Raw genomic sequence first — 25,492 nt, 5'->3', positions numbered from 1 at the left:
CAAATATATACCACTGTTAGACTATTTAAAAGGTATCTTAGAGTCTATAAAATTAAAAGTAACAATTAGTCTGTGAATTCAAAGGCAACAATGTCAACACTAGATGATCTGCACATTCTGGATCACTTGGAAGTTCTAGCTCTCTACGTAGTTCAGGTTATTGTATATTATATGACACTTTCAAATGCAAATCCTTCATTTCTTTTTACTTGACTACAATAAAAGATGTCCCTCCTCTAAACTCATCTCCCACTCCACCAGAATCCCTATGTCATCCCCTTCTCCCGCCTCTCTTTACCTGAGGAGACACTAACTGTACTGTAAATTAGAGCCTGGCTGGAGTAATTGACCGAGAGGGAGTCTGAGATTTGCAGCCTTCTAAATAAGCCCTAGATTCCTAATTAGCTCAACAGGGAACAAAATAGCACTAGCCTTCCTTTCCTCTTCTGATTCTCCCCTGAACTTGGCAAGACAATTTGCAACCCATGAGACTCAGTAAAAATAAATCACCATCACAGAGGTACAGTGCACCATAAATATTCAAAACCTAGAATCACAAACCTACAAATTGGAAGGGTTTCATATATATGTCCTCAGTGCCCAGAGTTATGGACTATTTTCTCCACTAAAAAGGAGAAAAATGCCACAGTGATTACTCATGGCAATTTAACCAACTCTATTTTTAGTTAATTAAGAATATTATTTAACTGTTAAGTACAAGTCTAATTTTCCAATCCAGAAATAACATAAATGCTTGTGTTTTTCCCCCATGATTAGTACAGAAACCAGAGCTCAAAAGAATGATGGAGGAAGAGAAGGGAATCCCCAAAGCATTAAATAATAGGTCTTCATCTCACAGATCATCATCCCCAGACAATCAGACACTACATAAATGTTTCCATTGTTCATTTCCTTTATTGCACATACAATGAAACTGTCCAGTATGATTAAGAGATGTCTTACCTTAGAAAATAGAGGCATTTTCCTAGAACACATCATTGCAAGCATTTTTTAAAGCTGATTAAATGGCTCATCTGTTTCATCACAAACCCTCACTTACCAAAGATAAAGAAATCATGCAATAAATCAAACTGCATTTTTAGGGATTAAGTTTTATGCCAAAATGATTACATATTCCAGCAATACCTCTCTAAGAATGCTGGTTTTACAAAATAGCTTCCAGTGGTTAAAAGAGATAAACATTTCCAAAGTGAATATGCTGCATTTGGTACTCAATATAAATTGGTTTCACTAATGAACACATTTGATGTCCTGATGGTAAATGCCACTGGTAAGTAAAAAACCCCTCCCCCAAATGTGTTTTCTACATATATTAACCTTGTTACTTATATTCCTTGGTAGAATTTTAAAACTGTCAGTTAATAGACCACCTCTTGAAGTTTATTCACTCTCCACAAATTATGCTGCATTATTTTCTAGCTGAAGCTATGAATAGAGCTTTCTCAATTCTTATAGCCTCACCTCTTCAATAATAACAGACATGCTACATATATGTTATATATGTTTTTAGATTACATATATTTTTACTCTCTTGCCTCTGTTTTTCATGGTAAAGGGATCTCTGGTGGATGGTCTCTCCCCTGAGCTCTGAACCCAGAGTCTATATACTTAATCACATAACAATCCTATCTGTCTTTCACATGCCTCATTTTTCTCTTTAAACTTCTTAGAACTCATCATTTTTTAGTCCAACTTAAAAAATATAAATGTATATATTATTGATTTCATAGAGGAAGGGAGAAGGAGAAAGAGATAGAAACATCAATGATTAGAGAGAATCATTGATCAGCTGCCCTCTGCACACCCCACACAGGAGATCTAGCCTGCAATCCACGCATGTGCCCCGACAAAGAATTTAACCACAATCTTGTGGTTCATAGGTCAATGTTCAACCACTGAGCCATGCAGGCTGGGCTCCATTCCATCTTTAAACACGCTTAAGACTCTCTAAATTTTCTTTTGTCCTCTTTGCCCTTTGTCCTCCTTCTAGTTAGCATTCTTTTCTCCCCATGAAAGCTAAGCTCCTAAAAAGTGTATGTATATATGGACATAAAAATACAAACCCATAAAAATCTGTAAAATTATGCATCTGTGTTGACTACTATTTCAACAGTGGTTGGTGGAACTACAGGTGATTTTAAAATGTTTTCCAATTAAAAAGTTTCCTATGATAAGTATTATCAGATGAGAATAACAATAAAAATATTTCCAAAAGTGTTTCTATTTAAATAAACACCACAGTTATGTTAATTTGGAACTTTGAGCTTATTAACTTGGATAATTTTTAATTTATTCTCTCAGAGAGATAACAATAAAATATGCAAAGGTTGTTTCATACTGTTCTCTTATTCTTACTTTGCACATTGAATAGAATTAAACTAGGAAGTCTGGCATGAAGGCCTGGAAAGTTTTACATTGTAATACAGTAGTCTTGAAGAGATGGAGGAAAAAGAAAGCAATTCGACATGGTTATCGGAACTTTCAGAGACGGTCCAAAGTCATATATAGTCTGAATTACATTTCTATTCTACCAACACCACTCACTAATTTTTACTGAATAATAAGTGCAAGTACTGTGTTAAAGCCTTAACACGAACCATCTATTTGCTCCTTACAACAAAGTTATAATGTAGGTGCCATTATTATTCTTACTTTCAAAAGGATGAAAGGGAGCTAAAGAGAGATCAGTGAACCTATTCAAGATCCTGCAGATGAGTGAGTGGTTTTGGAACCTAATCTGCCTCTAGACTCTGAGCTTCTAAATACTGTTGTGTTCTGTCCGCATGGCTATCATATATATATTGTAAATTACCATTACCAAAAATTCTCATATACTTCCTAGTTTTAGAAAGCAGAAAAATATAAATGGCATTATAATGTCTACATAATATATAATCCTCTTATATATCTTACTATAGAAATGGAAAATATTTTTAAAGTCATTAACATTTCAAATGTTGAAGTGATAAAATATGATGAAACAATGATAGTCCCATAATTATAGGTACATTTTGTTGATATATATAACTTGTATCTTTATCTTTATATACATATACTTATATATAGGTAGATATATAGATAGATATACACACACATTTATATCTCCTTTCACACATATGAATAGCCACGGTCACGTATTCTCATTACCCCTAACATATACAGACGCACACACAGTTCTATTGGAATATGATTATAATGTGTACCCAAATAAAGAAAAGGAGTGTACAGTCATGTATCACTTAATACGTATGAGTAATGTGTTGCTAGGTGCTTTCATATCTGTGTGAACATCATAGAGTGGATTTACACAGAACTAAATGGTATAGCCTACCGCTAAAACTGTAGGTGCTATACTTTCACAAGACTGCTGCACAGTAGGGTTGCCACAAACAGGTGAGGAACTGTAGTGTATGCCCTGACACTTGGCTTTTCTTTTTGTAACACAAGTGTTTGACTTAAGCTCTCATTGCCAAGGCATCCATTTCAGAGGCAGCAGATTCAAGGAAGGCTATCTCCAATAAACACATTTCCAACCACAGGATTAGCTGAAGAGCCACGGGTATCTCCTTGCTGAGGCTCCTTTGTTTCAGAGATCCTATGTGAGTTGGATAACTGACCATTGAGTGTTCCCAGGCATTTCTAGCCAATAGCAACTTAATCCAAAAGAGTAAAGCATTGCACTACAACCTTACAAGGATTACCTCTCACTAGGTGGTGGGAATTTTTTAGCTCCATTATAATGTTATGGGACTATTGTCATTTTGCAGCCTTTTGTTATGTGGCACATGACTATATTCTAAAATGTACTAATAAAATATTTCTTCAAACAAGATAAAATGTTTTTACTTCATTACTTTATACACTCAAAGATGTAATTATTTTCTATTTTACTCAATAACAATTTCCATATAGACACTGGCGATAAGAAATGCAAATTTGAGTTTAGTAGCAGAGTCAGAGATATCAATGACAAGTCAGAAGATGTTTTGACAGAAGAGTACCTAAAATGGAGGACCAAGGTTGAATGCCTTATTTTAGCAGAGAATGAGTTGAGGAGGGAGGGAGATCCAAGAAAGCCTGGTAGAAAACTTGAGGGCTGTCCTCTTAAAAAGAAGGAAGGAATTAGCCATGTAGAGGAGTAAAAGAATGTTACAAACAGAAGTCATAGGCATGAATGTGGACCACACAAGAGTAGACAGGAAAATCAGAAGCTGCTGTGGGCCAAAGAAGAGCTTAATCGTGTCATAAAGATGTGTCACAATGTCCATGATCTTGCACAATTTTATTTCCCCTCTCAGCTCAGTTCCTAGTCAGTAAATAACTCTTTTCTCTCTGAGGATTATACTGATAAAATTTCCCTTGCATAAAAATTTGGGATAAAATGAGCACCACACAGAGCACAGAGCAGGCAGTTAGGGAAGGTTAGAGAGTCCCTTAGAGAGGCGGAAAGCTACAGCATGTATGTCTTTTAGAATGGGCTTGCTAGAACAGGAGCACAAGGAGTTTCAACTGGAATGTCAGCTTCTATTAATTGAAAATAGCTGGTGCTGAGAAAAATTTCCATTTCCATCTGGACCACTGGTAGGGCCAATGGGTGGCCTGTAAGACTTTAATGCCACCCAATAATTGTAGAAATTTTGTAGCTACTACTGATACAGATTCAGTAGGAATGAGTACTGCAAGCAATTACTGACACTCATCATGGACACTGAATTTGAAAATGGGGACACACAAGACACATTATCTTGTGGCTATTTCTGGGCCCCACAAGGTGCATTTTGGGGGAGTGGCAAGAAATAATACTGAATGGGTAGATTATCTTCAGGACTTATCCTCAGGAGACTTGACTCTAGTATATTGCAGTCCCATCAAAGAACTTCAACTAAGGGGAGCTTGATATCCCATTTCTATAAATGACATTCACCATACTGTTATACATTGTCTTGCTCTACTGATTTCTTCACTAGGATCTCAATTCTTTGATATAGCAAGAAATACATCTTTCTGTATCCTCAAGGAAAAGCTAAATTTACTGAATGTGTATTGATAAGCTTCCATGGTAGCATTTAAGGGGGGGAAAAGCAACATTTAAGGACACTTGAAAATCTACAAGACTTTGAAGAATTATCCAGAGAAATAGGATGAGCTCTAGGACTCACAGAAATAAAAAGAAAAGAAGAGTCTATAATTTATCTGTGTGAAAAACTTCAGAACAGTCATGCACAGTGCTGAATAATGGTCAGGGAATTCATCAATGGAAAAGTTACTGTGGACCTCAATGACAGAATATCAACAAGGATGTATGAATGGAATTTAAACTTTGGTGGGTTTAGAAGTGAAGAAGTAGGTGAGAGTTTAGACTATTCTTAGGTGAAGGTATTGCACAAAGAATATCTGTAACTAAAGAATCATATACATTTGAAGGTAAGATTATTTGAATTAATAAGAATCTCCTTAAGATTAAAATATTTATGAAAACATGCAAAAATATTTAGGTGTTTTTATTTTATAATATACAATATTATAATTTGTCCTTATTTACCTGCCAGCCTATATCCATTATGTAAAAAAAAATGGTAGTTGTTGTTTTTTAAAAATATATTTTTATTGATTTTAATGAGGAAGGGAGAAGGAAAGAGCAGCTGCCTTCTGCATGCCCCCTACTGGGGGTTGACCCCCACAACCTGGGCATATACCCTGACTTCCTCATTCACAGTTCGATGCTCAATACTGAACCATACTGGCTGGGCAAGAAATGGTAGTTTTAATTAACATAAAAGTAGATTTAAAAAGTAATTTTGAAGCATTATACACTTTTCCATGGACAGTCATCCTCAGTGGAAGACAGATCTGAGTAGAATGTGCTAGAACAGCAATTTTCAACCAAGAATTTTTAAGACATACTATACTTAATCAAGGGCCCTGATCTCTTTTCCCTTAAATTGTGAAATAAAAAATGACAACAGTAGCCATCCAGTGTAAATTAAACAAAATTGTACCTATTTTTGTCAGATTGGCAAAAAAATATATATAATTTATAGAATGCTGAAGTATTTTACTAATTAGTTTATAAACAATGAGATTTTTTTTAAAAAAAAGTTTGCAAATCACTGTGCTAGAGCTAAGATAGTATGAAGGCCACAGGTATTTAAAAGAGAGTTATGAAAAGAGGGGGTAAGATGCAAAAGATAAGCTACATCCACTTTACAAGATTCCTAGAGTCATACTCCTGGCTGAGAAAAAGGTGGGGAACTCTCTCAATTTTTTTTTCTCCACATGTTAAATTAGGAAAGAATTATGAACTAGTATCATAAGATTACTGGTTTCTAGAATTTCAATTGAGAACTTTAGACTTACATAACATTTTCTCTTAGGAAAATGTCCAAAAAAAGGTTTTTGAATTCTGATTTAGAATGTATCTTTTCATCTACAGCCTTTTCACAAGTTTACATCTGTCAGTATTTATTCCAGTCTAGGAGACAAGTGATTGCACTCCACTCATGGATTTGTTCTCAGTCTTTCAGTAATTGTACTTGAAGCCTTCACAGTGTATTATAATTGTGGTGAGTTACCACATTTTGTGAAATAATTATTAAGTAAAGTTCAATATTTATATAATTTGGCTGACCTAGGCTCATTTAGAAGATCTCTAGGGAATGATGTCTGTGAAGTTCTGTTTTAAACCATCACAATGTATTAATTTTTTTCAAGGATTCAGCTGGTTGTCAAAAACATTTATTGGAATATTCCTAGAATATTCCAAAGTATACTAAGACACTTAAGGAGTGGCTAGATTTTCTTGTTAAAGAATCAGACTCATACACTTGAAAAAGTAAGGCACACAATATTAACAAAATAGTTATTCTGCATGTACAAAGCATGCACTGTATATAAAAATTAATGATCTTTTTATTCTATAATAGGTAGGACCACTGTCTAGGATTCAAGCATTATTTAGACTGACTGATGCCCTAATAATATATTTCAGTAAGAGGAAAAATGAGCCTAAAAGGAAATTGAATTATAAACACACAGATTTATATCACTGAATTGATTTGCAGATATAAATCTGAGGTTAAGAATACTTCTGAGATGACCACTTGAAACCATTTCAAAAGTTTCACCTCTGAATTTTATTGGAGGGTCAAACAGACCAAGCATAGTGAGATGAGGAAATGAAGAATTTATGTGTGAATATATTCAACAAAAAATTGTTTCTGAACCCAAAAGCACATAAATTTATGTGTTTTTGATCCAGGCATGTTTTGTTTGAATAATTAATAAAATACTTGATAACTCTATTAGAATATTAAATACAGAAGTCCAGTTCACAATACTTTTATTTTTGTGTGAAATAGCCTTCACTGTTCCCATATTACCATTCCATATTACACAGCCCTGTTTCTTTGTTCATAGCTGACAGATTCAGGGGTGGACATGAACCAAATATGATACAATTTGATTCTCTCTCAAAATAAGTAGAATTTTGAACTCAGTCACAGAATGGGGGGGGGGGGGTAGGAGGGAGTTGCACCAATCAGGGTGCTAATCAGAAAAAAGTAGAAATATCCTGGGTAATGAAAACAAAGGGAATCCCATGTAGGGTATGTTGCATGTGTGATGAAAGAGCTCTGAAGCCAAATGGGAGAAAGTGAGTCAATGCAAAAATGGAGCCACTACATCCTAGGCTGGGGGAATAAAGGGAGGGAGTGATGTTTGCAGAGCTACTAGAGCACAAAAAGCCACAATTTCTTGTCCTCATGGAGTTAATGTTCTAGAAAGGGAGATACAGAATAATCATAAAGCCTATCAGGGGCCCTTTTTAGTCTGCACTAAATATTCTGACTTAGTAGATTGTGAGTCTATACAGACTGCTGCATGACAGAGATCACAGCATAATGGAAGGGTAGAGCCCAGTGGAGTCCTTGCAGCTGCCATATATTTAGTAGACAGTTGATTTATAAGGAGATGAGGTCCATATGGGCAGGTGCATGAACTCCTGGTCAACACTGCTCTGCCTTCAAACAAGACTCAAAATACTCAGAGAAGCCCAAGTATGAAGTCCTCTTCAGGTGTTTATAGTTCATTTACATTTCCTCCCTGTCTAATGGAATTTACCAATCAAAGGTCATTATTAGCAATAATGCTTCATATCGTAGTTGACACCAACTTTAGCTCTTTTTAGGAAAACTGGGTAAGGAATTTAATTGAAGATCTAATCCCGACAGAGTGGAGAAAGTTTTGCTAACTCTATCACTCAAAATAATCACAATTAAAAAATTTATACAGTATGTAAGAAGTTGGTATTATCAATATAAAGAACCTTTAAGGGGATAAAAAGAATTAGAAGTCAAGGTGGTTAAATCTTAAAAATGGCAGTCAAGTGTGACAGCATACATACTCTAAGACAGATCCCATGATCTCTACCGTCCAGTATTCCTACCTTTGTGATAACCTCTATCTTTGAGTGTCAGTGGAGCTATGACTTTGTGATAACAAATGGAATATGCCAAAAATGGCAATATGTCACTTCTATGATCATTTACATATGACAGTAATGCCTTTCCACTTCTATTCTTGAGGAAGAAAGTACCTAGGTCAGAAAGGCCTATGTATAATAGAAAGAAGGTGACAAACTCCAGCCAAGAATTTAAGCATCTCACTCTAGAATCCCATGAGGATTTGACTACTGCCAACAAAATATGAGGGAAGATATAGCTCCTTCCCCGGTCAGGCCTCAGGTATGACTGCAGCCCTGATTGCAGAGGACATTGCTAAGCCATGCCTAGATTTTTAACTCACAGACATTATGAGAAAAGAAATTGTTGGGAGCTGCCCTGAAAACAGGGGACTTTTTCCTTGGAGCTGCCCTGAAAGCAGGGGTCTCTTGGTGGACACAGCTCTGGTAGGACAAAAGTCATAGCTCTCATGAGAACGTGCTGTTCAGCTTGTTTTACAGCTGGTTAGTGTAAAAATACTACTGACCTTTGTAAAGAATAACATATACTGTTTAACCTGCTGCTTGCGTATAGATTAGGAAATAATTCTCTGCTTACGTACAGAAACAAAGATGTGGTGCTGGGTAAGTACTTAACCTGTATCTTGTACCTCCCTGCTTTTGCTGTATAAAAATGAGCTAAGAAATAAACTCAGGACTGCAGACTTCAGTCTCAGTCCTCCCGACCCCATCTTTTCTTGTCTTTCTTTTTTCTCCTCCTCACCCCCTCAATCAGGTACTGTTCGTTGCCGGCAGGTTCTGGCAAGAAATGTGTAATATTTTAAGATGTTTAATTTGTGTTGTTATTATTATTATTATTCGGCATTATGTAACTAATACATCGATGTAATTTGCATCAACAAGGTGCTCAAATGTCTTGTGATTCTCAGGAGAAAGAACATTTGGGGCAAAGAAAATTGAGTGAAAACATCCTGAAATCAGAATGTTTTAGGATGACCAAGAAGCCGGTACACCTGAAATTGAATGAGCAATGGAGAGAGTAAAAGGAAAAAAAGAAAGAAAAGCATGGAAGAATTTTATAAGCTATAGTTAAGGGCTGATATTTTGAGTGAAATGAAGACATTAATTAAGGCATTTGAACTAAGTAACATGCTACACAGTAACAGTAGCTTTGTACTGACTGGTGGTTGAGAATAAGCTGTAGGAAATTGAGAGAGAGAGAGAGAGAGAGAGAGAGAGAGAGAGAGAGAGAGAGAGAGAGAGAGAGAGACCAATTAAGAGGCTATCAAAAAAATCTAAGTGAGAGATGATGGTGACTTGGATCAGAATGAATGATACTGTAAGTGGTGAGAAGTGGTTGTTTTGAAGCTATAAGCCAACATAAATTCCAGATGAATTAGATATGGTGTGTAAGAAAAGAGGTCTAAGGTTTGAACAAGAATAATCAAAATAAAAAACACTTGAGAGTGAGCAGGTATTTTGTTTTCATTTGCGTAGTTTTTCTGCAAGAATGTGGTAAATATCAGAAGCTCAGTTAAAAACATGTGACACATGGCATGTCTATTGGGCATACATCTGGAGTGTTGTATCAGTATTGCTATATCAGCATTAGTTTATAGGAATTGTACAACCTAAAGTATACTTTATATATTTAAAACTAGGAGACTGGATAAGCTTACCAATAGAGTGAACAAATATATAGAAAGGAGAGAGCCATACACTGAGGACTCCAAGGTTAAATGGTTTTAACAAAAGAAGAAATCTGCAACAGAGACTGAGAAATAGACAGATGGAGTAGGAAGCAAACCAAGAGATTGTGGCATATAGAGAGAGCCAAGTGGAGACAATCCACTATGTGAATTGATGCTGAAAGATAAAAAAAATTGAGACCAATTGGCTCAGTAGAAGTCATTGATAAACTTTGTAAGAACAGATTCAGAAGTGCAGTGAGGTTACATTTGATAAATGTGCAGTAGCTCATGGGAGGAAGAACAAATATCAGCTTATTATCAAAATTGTTTTGAGATAAAAGAAATAAGCTTTGCAAAACTGACCATGTGGAATAGAAATATTAGAAGAATCACTGGATTGTTATTTTTGTGTAGATGAGAAAGAATGAGTTCTTGTCAAAAGCAAAGGCCTGGGTAGGAACAAAGAAAGTACATTCCTCAGAATAGGAGAGGTCGCAGAGGATGGTTATGAGGATGTAGAATAGCTATTGACAATTCTAGTAGAAAGTAGCGTATCAGGGAAAATGAGACAGGAGAATTCATGGAAAAAGAAAAATGATTACTGGGTATGGTGAAGAACCAACTTGCATTTCCTGATCATAAATTTGAAGTGAAATGACTCAGCATCATATTACACTTTTCTTTTCTTTTTTCTATCCACACTCAGATGGTCAGGTACATGAATGGAATAAGTCAGAATTTGGAATTAATCAGGGTTGGGGTACTGCAAAGTTTCATGAAAGGATAAAGCAGGCAAGAAGGTTAAGAATACCTTATAAGAAGGTTATTACAATGATTGACTGTGGGTTTCAAGCTGCAGAAGGAGAGAAGAAGGGACATCAGGTAATGAACAGGTAAAACATTCTATCAATTCAATGCCAAGATATAGTGGAAATATTGTTACAGTTGAGGTAAACCTATAAAATAGGTGGTGGCCAGTGGGATAAATAAAATTAAGAATTGGAGGGGTCAGCACTTAATTGTAATGACAAAGATCATTGATGTATCCATAGGGTAAGTGTTGAGATAGTATGTAGGGCTGGATCTTTGGGGGAGAGTAGTCCAGAGATTTGAAAAAACGTATATAAGAAATTAACTGGGGAACATATATGCAAATGTGGACATGGCAAAGGCCTGGGAGGGGTGGGTGCTGGGTGGAGGGTGTCAATGGGGAAAATAAGGGGTCATCTATAATACTTCTAACAATAAAGATAGATTTTAAAAATAGGAAGTTGCCCAAATTTAGTTGGGTAGAATGAACATAACTAAAAACATTTTTAAAGACATGAGGGGGCATATCCTAGTAGCTTATAGAAAGGCAACTGTGAGAGGTGTGTTTGATATAGACTTATAGCATGAGATACAAATCTGAGTGCTTTTTATGAAGGAGAGAGATAATGGACTCAAGGCATCAGCGAAGAGCAAAATAACTACTGCTGACTTCATTCTTAGACCAACTGATTCAATTGGGGTGGAAGAAAAGAGTACACCACATGACAGGGCTCTGGGTGAAGCAGTGTCCCCAGTGCAGCCCTGGTTTTACTTAGAACAAGACCATGCTGAGCGAAATAAGTCAGGCAGAAAGTCAAGAACCATATGATTTCACTCATATGTGGGCCATTAAACTGAAAGCAACAAATGAACAAACAAGAAAAACAAACAGAAACTCACAGACTATGGTGGTTACCAGAGGGGAAGGGGGTGCAGGGTAGTAAAGGGCAAAGGGGGTTAAACATATGATGACAGAAGATGATTTGACTTCAGTATCATAGAATTTCACACTTGAAACCTATATAATTTTACTAAACAATGTCACCCCAATAAATTTAATGAAAAAATAAATTGAAAGGTATTTTTAGATTGGCTAGTCTAGATGCTATACTTCACAGTGTCCCTTACACCTACCAGTTCATTCACTGTAGCACAATTGAGCAATATTTTTATAAAGCAACTATGATTGTGGGAATCCTTCCTTTAAAGTATCTTAATGGCTTTTAACTCCTCTCAGGATAAAGTCCAAACCCCATAGTTTAAACAATCTAGCAAAGTCTGGCACCTGCTTACATCTCCAACCTAAACTCCTATCCACACTATACACTGAGCACACTTAGTAAGTTCTTTAAGTTACCTAAAGACTCCAACCAATGATCTTTTGCCTTCTAGTATTCAGAAATATACAGGTTATTTCCCCCCCCTCCCTAAAACACTTGTTGAACCTTCCTGGTTCCATAATCTCTATCATCCATTTCACTAGCTAAGACCCCTATAGTTCTTAGCTTTGAAAATAATTTTGTCTAGCAAGTTTTCCCAAGACCCTACCTGTCCAGGGAAGTGTCCCATCTATGTCCTTCCAGAACAACATGTACTTTTAAAAATATATAGTTTTATTGATTTCAGAGAGGAAGGGGGAGGGAGAGAAATAGAAACATCAATGATGAAAGAAAATCATTGATCACTGCCTCCTGCACACCCCACAGTGGGAATCGAGTCTGCAACCTGGGTATGTACCCTGACTGGGAATCAAACCATGACCTCCTGGTTCATAGGTTGATGTTCAACCACTGAGGTACTATGGCCAGGCAAGAATAACAATTCTTCATCTAATTACTTTTCATAGCAAACTTTAAATTTCATGATCAGGTACTTTGTCTTTCAGGTTTGCTCTTATGAATCCAATATTGAACACTGTGTCTAATAAATAATAGACACTAAATAAGCAATGGTTGAATGTATGAATGGTTGATCAAGTACATATCAGTATATTAATTAAAGAAACAAAATATCAGAAAAAGAAAAGTAATCCCCAATGCTTCCAACTTATTTGCATAGAAATTCCAATCAGAAATATGAAGGATTAAAGGTGTTAATGTTACTAAAGTATCACTGTACTCACAGTGAAGATCATTAATAAATGAGTAAAATCTCAAGTGGTACTGGAAAAGTGAAGACTGTTTAACTACCTCCCAAATTACCATGAAGACACCAGAGAAAATAAATAAATGAGCCATAACATTCTTCCTCCTAGCAAGTCTTTAAATAAAAAGGTACATTTATTCTAGAAGAATCTTATATTTGTATTTCCAAGGCTCTATACTTTTAAAAGGTAAGAATAATTAAAACTGTCCTAACCTTTTATTTTGTTTTGGTTTGGTTTTAGTAATGGATTTTCTTTTGAAAGAATTCTTCAAACCATGATAAGATGAATGAAATCCATAAACTCAAAAGAAGTGAAAAATGTTTCAAATATAATAGTTACATAAACCACAAGGACAAAAACAGAATGCGTGGCTAAGGGGATCACAATATACATCACAGGACTTCTATCTCGTGTGGATTTTTATATAATTTAAGTACTAAGGTGTAACTGAAATGGATGTATTATAAGTATTCAATGTTATTATTGTGAAATAAAATTTGGGATACATTTATTGAAATATCAAATTCTCTCTGCTCTTTTTATAACAATGCAAGGTATATTACTGATATTATGCTGACATTTGGGTCATACAAAAATCAATTTAACTGAATATCAATATTTCTTGATTGTAAAATACAAGGAACATAATTTTCCACTTAAGACACAAAATGCTTTTTAAAAAAATCCCTCCAGTAATTATAAATACAATTTCTTTATGGCACAGAATTTCTTAAGAGAATCCAATGCCTATAATAAAGAGGCAATATGTATTGTAAATTGGCCATCACACCCTTACAAGATGGCTGTCTATGACCAGGCTGGCAGGGGGGTTAGTGAGGGATGACCAAGTGACTGAACAGCAAGCGGTGCAGGGCGACCAGGCCAGCAGGGAGGGGGCAGTTGGGGATGATTAGGATGGCAGGGGGGCGGGGGGGGGGGCGGGCAGTGAGGAGCAACTAGGCTGATAGGGTAGGCAATTGGGGTGACCAGGTTGGTTGGGGGGGGGAGCAGTTATGGGTGACCAGGCCAGCAGAAGGGGACAATTAGGGGCAATCAGGCTAGCAGGGGGGCACTAAGGGATGACCAGGCCAGTGGGGGGACAGTTAGGAGTAACCAGATCAGCAGGGAAGGGGTAGTTGGGGATGACCTAGCTGGCATCAGGGGGCATGTAGAGGCAACCAGGATGGCAGGGGGGCAGTTAGGGGCAATCAGCCCTGAAGTGGGGGAATTTAGGAGCAACCAAGCAGCCTGGCAGGTGAGTGATTAGGAGCCAGCAGTCCAGGATTGTGAGAGGGATGTCTGACAGCCAGTTTCAACCGGATACCTGGGATTGGCAGTAGGACATCCTCTGAGGGTTACCGGATTAAAGAGGGTGCAGGTTGTGCTGATGGGACCCCCCATCCCCATGCACGAATTTCATGCACTGGGCTTCTAGTAAAGTAATAAATGAGCCAAAGGATGTCATATTTCATTTATTAAATACAATTTACCAGAAACACTATCTACTCAGGAAATTATAGTAATAGGAAAGGCAACTAAAAGATTGCAAGAGTGGTGGGCGGAGGTGGAGAGATCAGAAAAGAAAGGTTTCAGTTGCTGCTCCATCAAAAGTGAAATTATAAGCTTTCATTCTACTTCTTATAACTTCTGTGTACAACGGCTGTGGGGATTGGAGATTACTACCCATTTAACAATTTATGCTAAAACATAAAGCTGCTGTTTAGCACCACACCTAATCACATATTGTAAACAGATTTATTTTACGGAGTTTTTCTTTGTAGTTAACCAAAACTGTATTTTAAATGCTCTATTTAGCATAATATAAAAACCCAGAATAAACTAAAAGCACATGATTCTCCAATCTTCCTTAAAATTACATTCCAAACCACACTGACATATTATACCAATGTAATTTACACTGTCCCCATAAATTTCTGGTATCAAGGTGCTGTTTTAGGTTATAATTTAACAAAAGTTAAGGTATCACCTTTAGTTATAAATCAATATTTTTTCCCTTTTTAGGGCTTCTAATTTCGAAGCATATATCTGAACTGAATTTTTTGAAGTGAGTATATACATTATGTGTGACCAAAAATAATTTTTTTCAATTAGAATATTTTACTTTTTTATTTTCTCCTTTAAATATTTTTAGATAGACAAACTATGTAGAACACTCTGCATTTAAAGATATTGATTATTCCACTGTTTTATTTTTTAGTAGGTTACAAAATTATTATGTTCACCTGGGACATCTGCAATATTTATTTACTTGTTATATTTTTAAACAAAGAGATCACATAAAATTCATCATAAATTCTTTTTTGAAATTTCTGTAGGTTTCAATAAGTATAACATCCAGAAATCACTGAAACTGTTTGTTAATGAAATAATGAAATGCTACACTGCAATATAGGTAATTTCTATGCAGAAAAGAATGGGATATTAAAGAGAACATCAAAGGTTAAAAAAAATAAATTAAGATGAAGGTTTGACATAACAGAAAAGAGAAGAAAGCAAAAATTATTTGAAGGTCATATTAATTTCTTACGTGTCTGAATTCACAATAACAACTAAAAATAGACTTCAAAAAGATTGATAATTATCCACTTTTAAATGGTAATTTTAGGGAAGTTCAAAAGATATATTTTAACTCCTTTAATCACATCATAATTTAGTAAAAAATGGCATAAAAATTTCTTCAGAGTGGAATAATTGGCATACATTTTATCTTAAATTGTCTGTAATAAAACCAATGAAATGGATAGACCCAGCCAAAATAATACTTTAAATTTCATTTGGGAAAAAAAATGTACCTTGGCTTAATTCATTATCAAGCCTTTTCTGTGGTATTAATTAGTATTGAATTTAATAAGGCAGATAGTTCAACAATGCTTACTAGTTGGAGTTCCATTTTCAAGTTTCTTCAAAGGGGCGATTATTATGGAAGATCTCTTCCTTGTTATTCTCTCATATGAAATTTTTGCTTTCCCTCTGGACAGTGATTTATTTCTCTACTCAGATTGATTTATTGCTACTTCTATTTCTATTTGTCCTCTGTTCAGTGGACAAATGTTTGTCATTTCAGATTCTATCCTAGGTACACACAACTTCATAAACATATTCTAGGGAAGTCTAAGAGAGAGATACAAACTTTTCTAATATAGGGAGCTTTCCTTTGTTAGTATTTATGAAATTCTCCTCACTAACATAATTACACATAAAATAGTATATATGTTCTTAGTATATATGTTCACATATATTTGTATCACTTATGATTAACAATTCTAAGAAATATTAGAACATTTCATGTATCTGACAGAAACACAGACATCAATCAGGCTGGCAGGGGAATGGTTAGGGGTGATCAGATTGGCAGGCAGAAGGGATTAGGGGCAATCAGGAAGGCAGGCAGGTGAGCAGTTGGGAGCCAACAGTCCTGGATTGTGAGAGGGATGTCCGACTGCCCGTTTAGGCCCGATCATACCGGGATTGGGCCTAAACAGGCAGTAGGACATCCCTGAAATTGGAGAGGGTGCAGGCTGGGATGAGGGACACACACCTCCATGTAAAAATTTCGTGCACCAGGCCTCTGGTATAGGATAAAATAGAATATATAGCTTAGAACTGGATCACTTGACTCTTTTCTTATCTCCTCCCAGATAAAAATGCTTGCATCTCTTCATAGCCAGCATTCTCTTAGATCTGCAGTTGGGCTCGATGCCTGCAAGCCTCTGCACAATTTTTGTAGTTTTAGCCTTTTTGCGGAAAATTGGCTTAATCTGCCCACCATAGCCAATCTGCTTCCTGTCATAAGGCTACTTTCCCTACGCAGAGAATCACTGCCCTTCTTATGCTGTGTTACTTTGGGGGCTTGATGTTTGCCATATTTCTTACAGAAAGTTCAGCAAGTTTTAGGAATGTTCACCATGTTTGCGAGAGTGCTATTGGCAGGGAAAGCTTTAGTTGATTTTTATTATATTTTAAATATATATTTTAAAAATTTTTCAGAGAGAAAGGGAAAGGAGAGGGAGAAACATGATAAGAGAGCATCATTGATTGACTACCTCCTGCACGCCCCCTACTGGGGATGGGACCCCCAATCCCTGAAGCGTGTGTCCTTGACCAGAATCAAATCTGGGACCTTTCAGTCCACAGGTCAAGGCTCTATCCACTGAGCCAAACTGGTTAGGGCTTTAGTCAATTTTTTAAAAATTTAATCTTATTGTTTAAAAAATAAAAATAAAATAAAATTTAATCAATTTAAAAATAGGTGAGAATATTCATATATACAATTTTGAGATAAAATTAATTTTAAATTCTTATTTTAAGATACAGAAAAAAATAACTTTAAACAGAGTCTTTAAACATAGTATGAGTCTCTAAACAATAATCCTTTCTAAACTTTGAATTATGTTTCCCTGATTTAAAAAAAACCTTGAAATATTCAAATATAAGTTTTAAGTGTATAAGATGAGCCAAAATTGTGTTTGTGGGGTCATTTCTTATCATGATGCTTTTCTTTCTAATAGTAATTTGTGATATAATAAAACTGTGTGAAAAATATATTTTTGTTTGTTTCTCTTAAGTAGGAATGGATGAGCAATTCTGTGAATAAAGGCAGAGATCTTTGGGCCTAAATCTCTATCCATATTTACTTACTAAAGAATTTAGACATGAAAAGGGAAAAGCAATCCTATTTTCATCCTTTTATATCTTATGTTTTCTTATGTTTTCATAAAGATTCTGATGCACAATTTTTCAAAATGTAATTTTATCATATTTACATGCCTTCAAAATAAGTTACTACATGTTATATGGTAATAGATTTGGGGAATTAAATCATTCTGGAAATAAAAGAAACACTATTAATGGAGAAGAAAGAACATTTCCAACTTTATAAACAGAAGGCTTTTTTTTTTTTTTTTTTTTTTTTTTACATTTTTAGAGTCTCCATCAGTTTTGGCAAACACCACAGCAGTTTCATCCAACTTCTAAAGCTGGGACTTGATCCAAAATTCTGGTAGTCAGAGATCTGCTTAGTGTGTTGTTGCTCTATTACCTGACACTTTTGGCTCAATTTGAAACATTTTTTATTCACTCTGTATATTTTCTTTTCCTATTGTTGAATCTTGAGAATAATGAAAAAACTGCTTTTTTCATCTTATTTACAAAAAAATTAAAATTTTAATACTGTCTCAATATATAAAGTAATTTACTTAAATTCATAATTCAAATCAACAAAAACTGGTTGTATTATATGAAAAAAGAAATTACAGTTTTTTAATTTTTCAATCATTTGCATAAAGTAGATTTTTAAGAATGTTAATTATATTCCCTTATAGAACTAAGTGATTTATCAAATTTTAAAATCTTTATGGTTGAGTTCCTGAGATTGCTTTTTTTTTAAATAATAGACAGATTTTAAGAATAATATTTAATCAGATATATTTATAGATAAAAATCCCAACTATTACTAGTAAGTATACAGTTTTACTCCAAAAACTTTGGTTTAGTCATTATTTTGGTAATACATACTTTATGGCCCACCAAGAGTACATAATCTCTGAAAAAGAAATTTACAAAAGCATTTGATATATAGACTTCAATGAATCTATTATATTTCCTTAAAAATATATATTGCTTCATGAGTGTGCCTATGGAAAACTTGTTACCAGCATCTATGAACCTTCTTGAGAAATAAAATGTGCCTAAGAAGTAATACAAAGAAAGAAAGTATTCAATTTTGATATTTTAAACTAAAATTTTTAGTGACTCAATTTATTGATCTGCCAAAACAGAAAAAAATAATCAATGCTAAAATGTCCTATAATAAAAGGTGGATAAATGGGTGTCACTTTATTAAAAATATACACAAGTTTTTTGTCTGAATTTTTCATTTTTAAGTGACAGCTATTTTTTCTTTTACTATTCAATTACAGTTGAAATTTAATATGACATTAGTTTCAGGTGTATAGATAGTGGTTAGAGATTTATATAACTTACATTAAGTGGCTATTATGATGTCACAAACAGGAGTTTTATTTATTTCGCCATTTTCATAAGTTTGGTTCTTAAAGCATTGCTTTTGTAGAATATTAATAGTTCTTGAGGCTGAAGTGGCACAGGAAAAAGTTTCTGAAAGGTGTTGTTAATTTAGGAAAGTGTTGGGTACAATAAAATCCATGAAATGTTCTTTTGTAGGGATACTTAAAGCCTAAGAGGAGATCATCAAATGAACTTATTATTATTATCTTCTGATGAGACTCATTTCAATGACCCTTCTGAGCTTCCTATTACTCTGAGTGATGTCTATCCTGATTATAAGAAGAGGAGACTGGCTTGCATGTGTGATTATATGAAAGAATGAAGCCTTCAGGAAGTTGGTTCAAATTATGATTTTCATGGTGAATTCCTCATTTATAAGATAGATTAGATATACTAATATTCCATTTTACCAGGTCATATAAGTAAAACAAAAAAAAATTAAAATTTTACTTGTGTCAATATTTCTCCAACTTCCATGATAAAAAAATAATTTGTAATGATTTGATTTAATTTACATAGACAAAACTAATAAACTAACAAAAATTAGACTTAGTAGAAGTGTTTAATAAATTGCCCATAGAGTATATGTGTGGACTAATATTTCAACATATTGATAATATTGAATTATAAAATATAACAAAATCTTATTTTCAATAACAAAAACATAATCAATATGGGGTAACCCTAACAAAAAATGTGTATATTATACATAAAGATAATCTTAAAACAGTACTAAAATATTTTCTTTAAAATGTTAATAACTTAAGACAAATTTATGTTTTGTAGGTGGAAAGGCTAATTATTTTAAAGTTGTTGAGTATTTTATTGTTTATTTAGAGGCTGGAAACTATTCCATCTAACATTATTGGGAGTTGGTTGAGCCTTAACAAATTATTCTAAAATGTACCTAAAGATTCATTCAGACCAACAAAATAACCTGGGAAATAGACATGAAGATATAAACTGCATATGACAATTCAATACATGATAAAGAACATATAAAAATAAAGACATAAAATTTATCCCAAAACTAGTAAAATAATGAATGTTAAAAAAGTATTTCAAGCTACACACCATAAAACTAATTAATAACTACAGAAAATAACAAAACAATAAATAATGGAAGAAACCACCAAAACTAAAATCAAATAAAACTGATTATTTGCTTAAAAAAACCTCAAAAATTAAAGAGAAATTGTTGATCTTGAAAGCTGTACACATAATAGTAATTGCTAGAGAAAGATAAAGAGATGTTTAAAATTTCAAAACATCTACTTTTTCCAGATTTATTGAGATAAAATTGATGTGTAACATTGTGTCAATGTAAGGTATACAATATTTTGAGTGGTACACTCAATAAATTGATCAATAAATTGAGACACTAAAAATTTTAGTTTAAAATATCAAAATTGAGTACTTTCTGCAAAGCGATTACTATCATACTATTATCTAACATTTGAATCATGCCACATATCTAACATTTCTTTTTTTGTGGTGAGAACACTTAATATTTACTCTATTAGCAACTTTCAAGTATATACTACAATAATAAAAGGGTAATATGCTAATTACACCAGACATCTTCCAGGTGAAGCTGGGGCTGGAGAGATGACAGCCTGGGTCCCAGGTGCCTGCTGGTGGCCAGAAGAGGGAAGCCAGTGTCCCTGGTGCTGGAGGGAAGCTGGTGCCAGCAGCCGGGAGAAGGAAGGCCTACTTTTGTACGAATTTTCCTGCATCGGGCCTCTGTTTAACTACAATCACCATGTTGTACATTAGATTCCCAGAACTTACTCATCTTAAGGCTGGTAGTTTGTACTCTTTGACCAATATCACTTCATTTTCCCTACCCTCATCCCTGGAAACCCCTATGTTAATCTCAGGTGTGTGTGTGTGTGTGTATTAGCTATATATTTATTAAATATGTCAAGCAATAAATTAGGAAATATTTTCAGAGCATAAAATAGATATGCTATTTTACTATTTGTTGCATACATGTTGTATGTTGCATACAGTCCCCATTTATGTTAAGAAAACATTTATTATATTATGACCAGTCGATTTGGCCCAGTGAACCAGAAGGTCACAGTTCAATTCTCAGTCAGGGCACATGCCTAGGTTGGGGGCTCTTTCCCCAGGATGTGGCGTGCAGGGGGCAGCCTATCAATGATTCTCATCATTGATGCCTCTCTCTTTCTCCCTTCCTCTCTCTGAAAATCAATAAAAACATATTTCATATAAAGAAAACATATTACTTAAAAGATAAATGGACTAAAAATGATCAAAATAAAGTACAGCTATCCATTTACTAGTTCAACAAATATTACTAAACATATAGTATACGGCATGCAATGTCCTAAATCTGAAGAAAGAGCAGCATACAAATAGATAAAAGTGTTGCTGTTATGCAGGAGAGATGAACATTCAATTAGAAAAAAAAAAAAAAGAGCGATTTATTATCTTGGTAGTAATTGCCAAGGATATATTAATGCAGGGAAAGATGACAGGAAATGTGGACTTAGGAAAGAAACTATAATTTATAGCTTCCAATTTACGAATAAATGATTAGAGAATGGCAACATGATCCAAAATTAAATTATATTAACAATAATTTTTAATTAAAAATGTATAAATGTCATGAAAACACAGAAAGTTAATGAGTATCCATTGCTCATGGAAATACATAAAGTTATAATGCTTTCAGAAAACACAGCATATTTATCAGAATTCGTAAGAATGTTTAACAACATTTCACTCAGAAATTTCCTTACTGGAAAGTTATTTGTAGGAAAAGTAAAAAAATATTGAAACAGCTTTTGGGAACTGCAATTTTCAACCATCACTGTTTAATTTATAATAGTCAAAATTTACAAGTGAGTTTAGAAATCTGAATGTCCATAAATAGGAGATATAGATATCATTATACACATAATGTATGTAATCTTTAAAAAAATCCAGTGTCAAGGTCTACAAATAATATGAAAAATATAAACACAATATTAATTGAAAAAAATCAGAGTATCACATTGTATTTAATTGTTTTCAATTTTTTGACATAAACGAACAATTATTGGACAAAACAACTGGGTTCCATGAGATTAAATATATAAAATTAATCTGATTTAAGATGATTGTATTTTTATCCAGAATTATAAAATTTCATAGTGAATGAGATTGCACAATTACTAACTTTAACCTCTCAACCAATAGAGAAACCACTCTATATTATTCCTAGATGACTGAGCTAATATCAGAGGGCTGCCTCCAAAGATACATTTTTATATAGCTATGACCTCTAAAAGGCTCAGAGTAATCAAGCTGAATTAAATAATGTGACTTATTTTATCTTGTCTAACAAAACAGAAGTTCTCCAACCAGAAGTTTTTTGATACCTAACAACTCTTTCCAGGAAATAGTAAAATAAACAATAGTAATACTAAGCATAGTAACAACAGCAGTAAAACACATCATAAAAGAAACTTAATTGGGAGATTACTAGTGCAGATATTTTTACAAATATTAATTCCGTAATAGTTCCTTTCACTCCAAACCACAGTGTGGGTATTTTTATTTCCCTTTTATAAATTAGGAAACTGGAATCCAGGAAAACCAAATAACTTCCCACAGCAACACACAAAATTAGCTGAGCAAGAATTTGACCTTGGGTCTGAAGGGAGTCCAAACTAGTGTTTTATGTGTGTTTTTTTCCTCCAAATTTTCCATATTAGCATAGTTTCCCTAAGATCCCTCAAATGGAATAAACCTCTCCCTTCCCTGTTTCTCAATTGTGCTTTGAACTTGGATAAGGACTGAGTTTACAGACTACCTTCTATCATAGGCTTATATACCTCCCTTCCTCAGAGGAAAGTACTAGGCTCAATAAATACTAGTACTGAACTGATATAAAGAGAACTGCAGCCCTAGTAGGTTGGTTCAATGGACAGAGTCAGCCTGCAGACTGAAGGGTCCCAGGTTTTTTTCCACTCAAGGGCCCATGCCTGGGTTGTGGGCTTGATATATACTAGAGCACATGCAGGAGGCAGCCAATCAATGATTCTATCTCATCATGATCTTTCTCTCCATCTCCCTTCCTCTCTAAAATCAATAAATTATATATATATATATATATATATATATATATATATATATATATATGTGTGTGTGTGTGTGTGTGTGTGTGTGTGTGTGTGTGTATACATATATACATATATATGTGTGTGTATACACATACACATATATATTATATTCATTTATATATATATAAATGAATATATATATATATATATTTTTTTTTTTAAAGAGAATTTCAGTTTAACCTATCACCAGTGAGTCTTTGTTAACATTTCTAATTCCAGTGCTAAAGATAACATGGACAAGAAATCCCTGGAATATACCATCAGAGACCAACCACATTGACACAGACCTATAAAGAATGCAGAGCAGTGAAAACGGAAAATACTTTTAATACTTCTAAAGGATGAGAGTATATAAATCCTAGGTGGTGTTACATTTTACTATTGTAGTTATTGGCATTATGGGATACAGTTTTAAATGGACTTTTTTCAAGTCAAATATCTTAATAGAAATGGAGCTATAATTATACAGTGTGGTAAATTTTCAGCATCTAATGACTCACGAAAGCTTGCCAAAACATGCAGATTTTGAAGGAAAAGGTTCACCTTTTCTTGATTTACTACAGAGTAAATTACAGACAAGTTAGTGTTGCATTTGGCTCAGGGGTTGAGAATAAGACATACAAATGTGCAAAAGAAAAATATCTAACTAGTATATTTCCCTCCCTGGGCAACATTGATCACTATTGTATGAGAATATAATAGATTTTCAAATAATTATAAATAAATAAAATTTACTTCATGAATATTTTCATGAAATCATTGTCATGCATGAGTAGAGAATTTAGTATATGCATTACAGAGCTGACAGGAAAGTAGGCAAACATAAGTGAATGAGTTTTGCATAAAAAATAAATGATAGCTTGAATTAACATGAAATTCAAGTAGTCAGCAAGGCTCTTCTAATTGTTTACATAGATCTTCTTGGGGATGATGCTGAATTTAATGTTGAAATTAAACAGTTCATTTATTGACATGTTGCCCTTCTAAAGGCAATACTTTAACTCAAGGTAAGTCAATAAATATCCAAGCACATTTGATATGCAATATTTTAGCAAATTCATAAAGGGAGCCACAAAGGTTTATATCCTCTGGGCTTTTGAAGAATATCTGTTTAAAGCCAAGACACACATAGATGCTAATCCATTTTCTTTATAATTGTATAAATGTGATATAAAATGTATAAAGTTTATTTCATTAGTTACCACATACATTTTTATTTTACTATCTAGCCCACTAAATCTGATACCTTCCTCCTCTTAATGATTTGCCTTCACACTACTCCAATACTTAAATATGTCTGATCACTTCTATCTCTTAATTATCCATACATCTTCCATGTTTTTGGTTACCACTGCCACTCATTCATTTAAAGCTACAGCCTCTTAATTGCAATACTTGTCTTCAATCTCTAGAGCAATGCTAACAACTTTATTCTTCTACTTAAAATTCTTCATCATTATTGGGTGGAAATTCAACTGCCCTTTTAAATATATTTATATTGATTTCAGAGTGGAAGAGAGTAAGAGAGAGAGAGATAGACACATCAATGATGAGATAGAATAGAATCATTGATCAGCTGTCTCCTGTGTGCCCCACAGGGGGATCAAGCCCATAACACGGGCATGTGCCCTAACCAGGAATTGTACTATGACCTCCTGGTTCATAGGTTGATACTCAACCATTCTGCTAAGCCTGCCAGATGAAATTCAACTGTCTTAACACCTAATTGTCCTCTACAATTGTATTCCTGTCCATTTGTTACTTCATCACTCTTTGTCTCACTCACACTGAACTATTTTCATTTCCCCTAACTCCCCATGATCTTTCACACCTCACCTCTGCTCTTGTCATTGTCCTCCAGGCCTTCACACTGAGGTTTCTACTCATCTTTCATGATTCAAGTGTGACCTCCTCTTGGAATTGATCTGTAGCCACTTTCTAATCATCACTCGGCTGTTCTTCTTCTCCTCACATTTCTTTTAATTTATGGTTAGCTAGATTTGAAATTCAAAGCCTCTCCTTGTTATTTATGAATTATTTATGTTGAGCAAGTTAACTCACTGAGTTTCAGTTATCATATACAGTATATATATAATAAATTTATATAACATAACATTAATATATAAACAGTATTGTTTTTATAAAAGTACAATGTCCAAAGTACATTACTTCATTTTTTTTCTCTCTG

The 25,492-nt window shown here is 34.2% G+C and overlaps 1 protein-coding gene and 1 pseudogene across 1 annotated transcript in view; both read right to left on the bottom strand.

The window, feature by feature from the left end:
- AGMO (alkylglycerol monooxygenase) overlaps positions 1 to 25,492 on the bottom strand; it is a 257,909-nt gene that overhangs the window by 38,402 nt on the left and 194,015 nt on the right. The window lies entirely within an intron of this gene.
- On the bottom strand, positions 16,748 to 17,054 carry LOC118714517 (annotated as a pseudogene).

Source organism: Pipistrellus kuhlii, unplaced genomic scaffold (genome assembly GCF_014108245.1).
Source record: "Pipistrellus kuhlii isolate mPipKuh1 unplaced genomic scaffold, mPipKuh1.p scaffold_m20_p_10, whole genome shotgun sequence".
Taxonomy (NCBI): domain Eukaryota; kingdom Metazoa; phylum Chordata; class Mammalia; order Chiroptera; family Vespertilionidae; genus Pipistrellus; species Pipistrellus kuhlii.
Note: the sequence above shows the minus strand (reverse complement) of the source record. Positions and strands in the feature narration are given on the sequence as shown.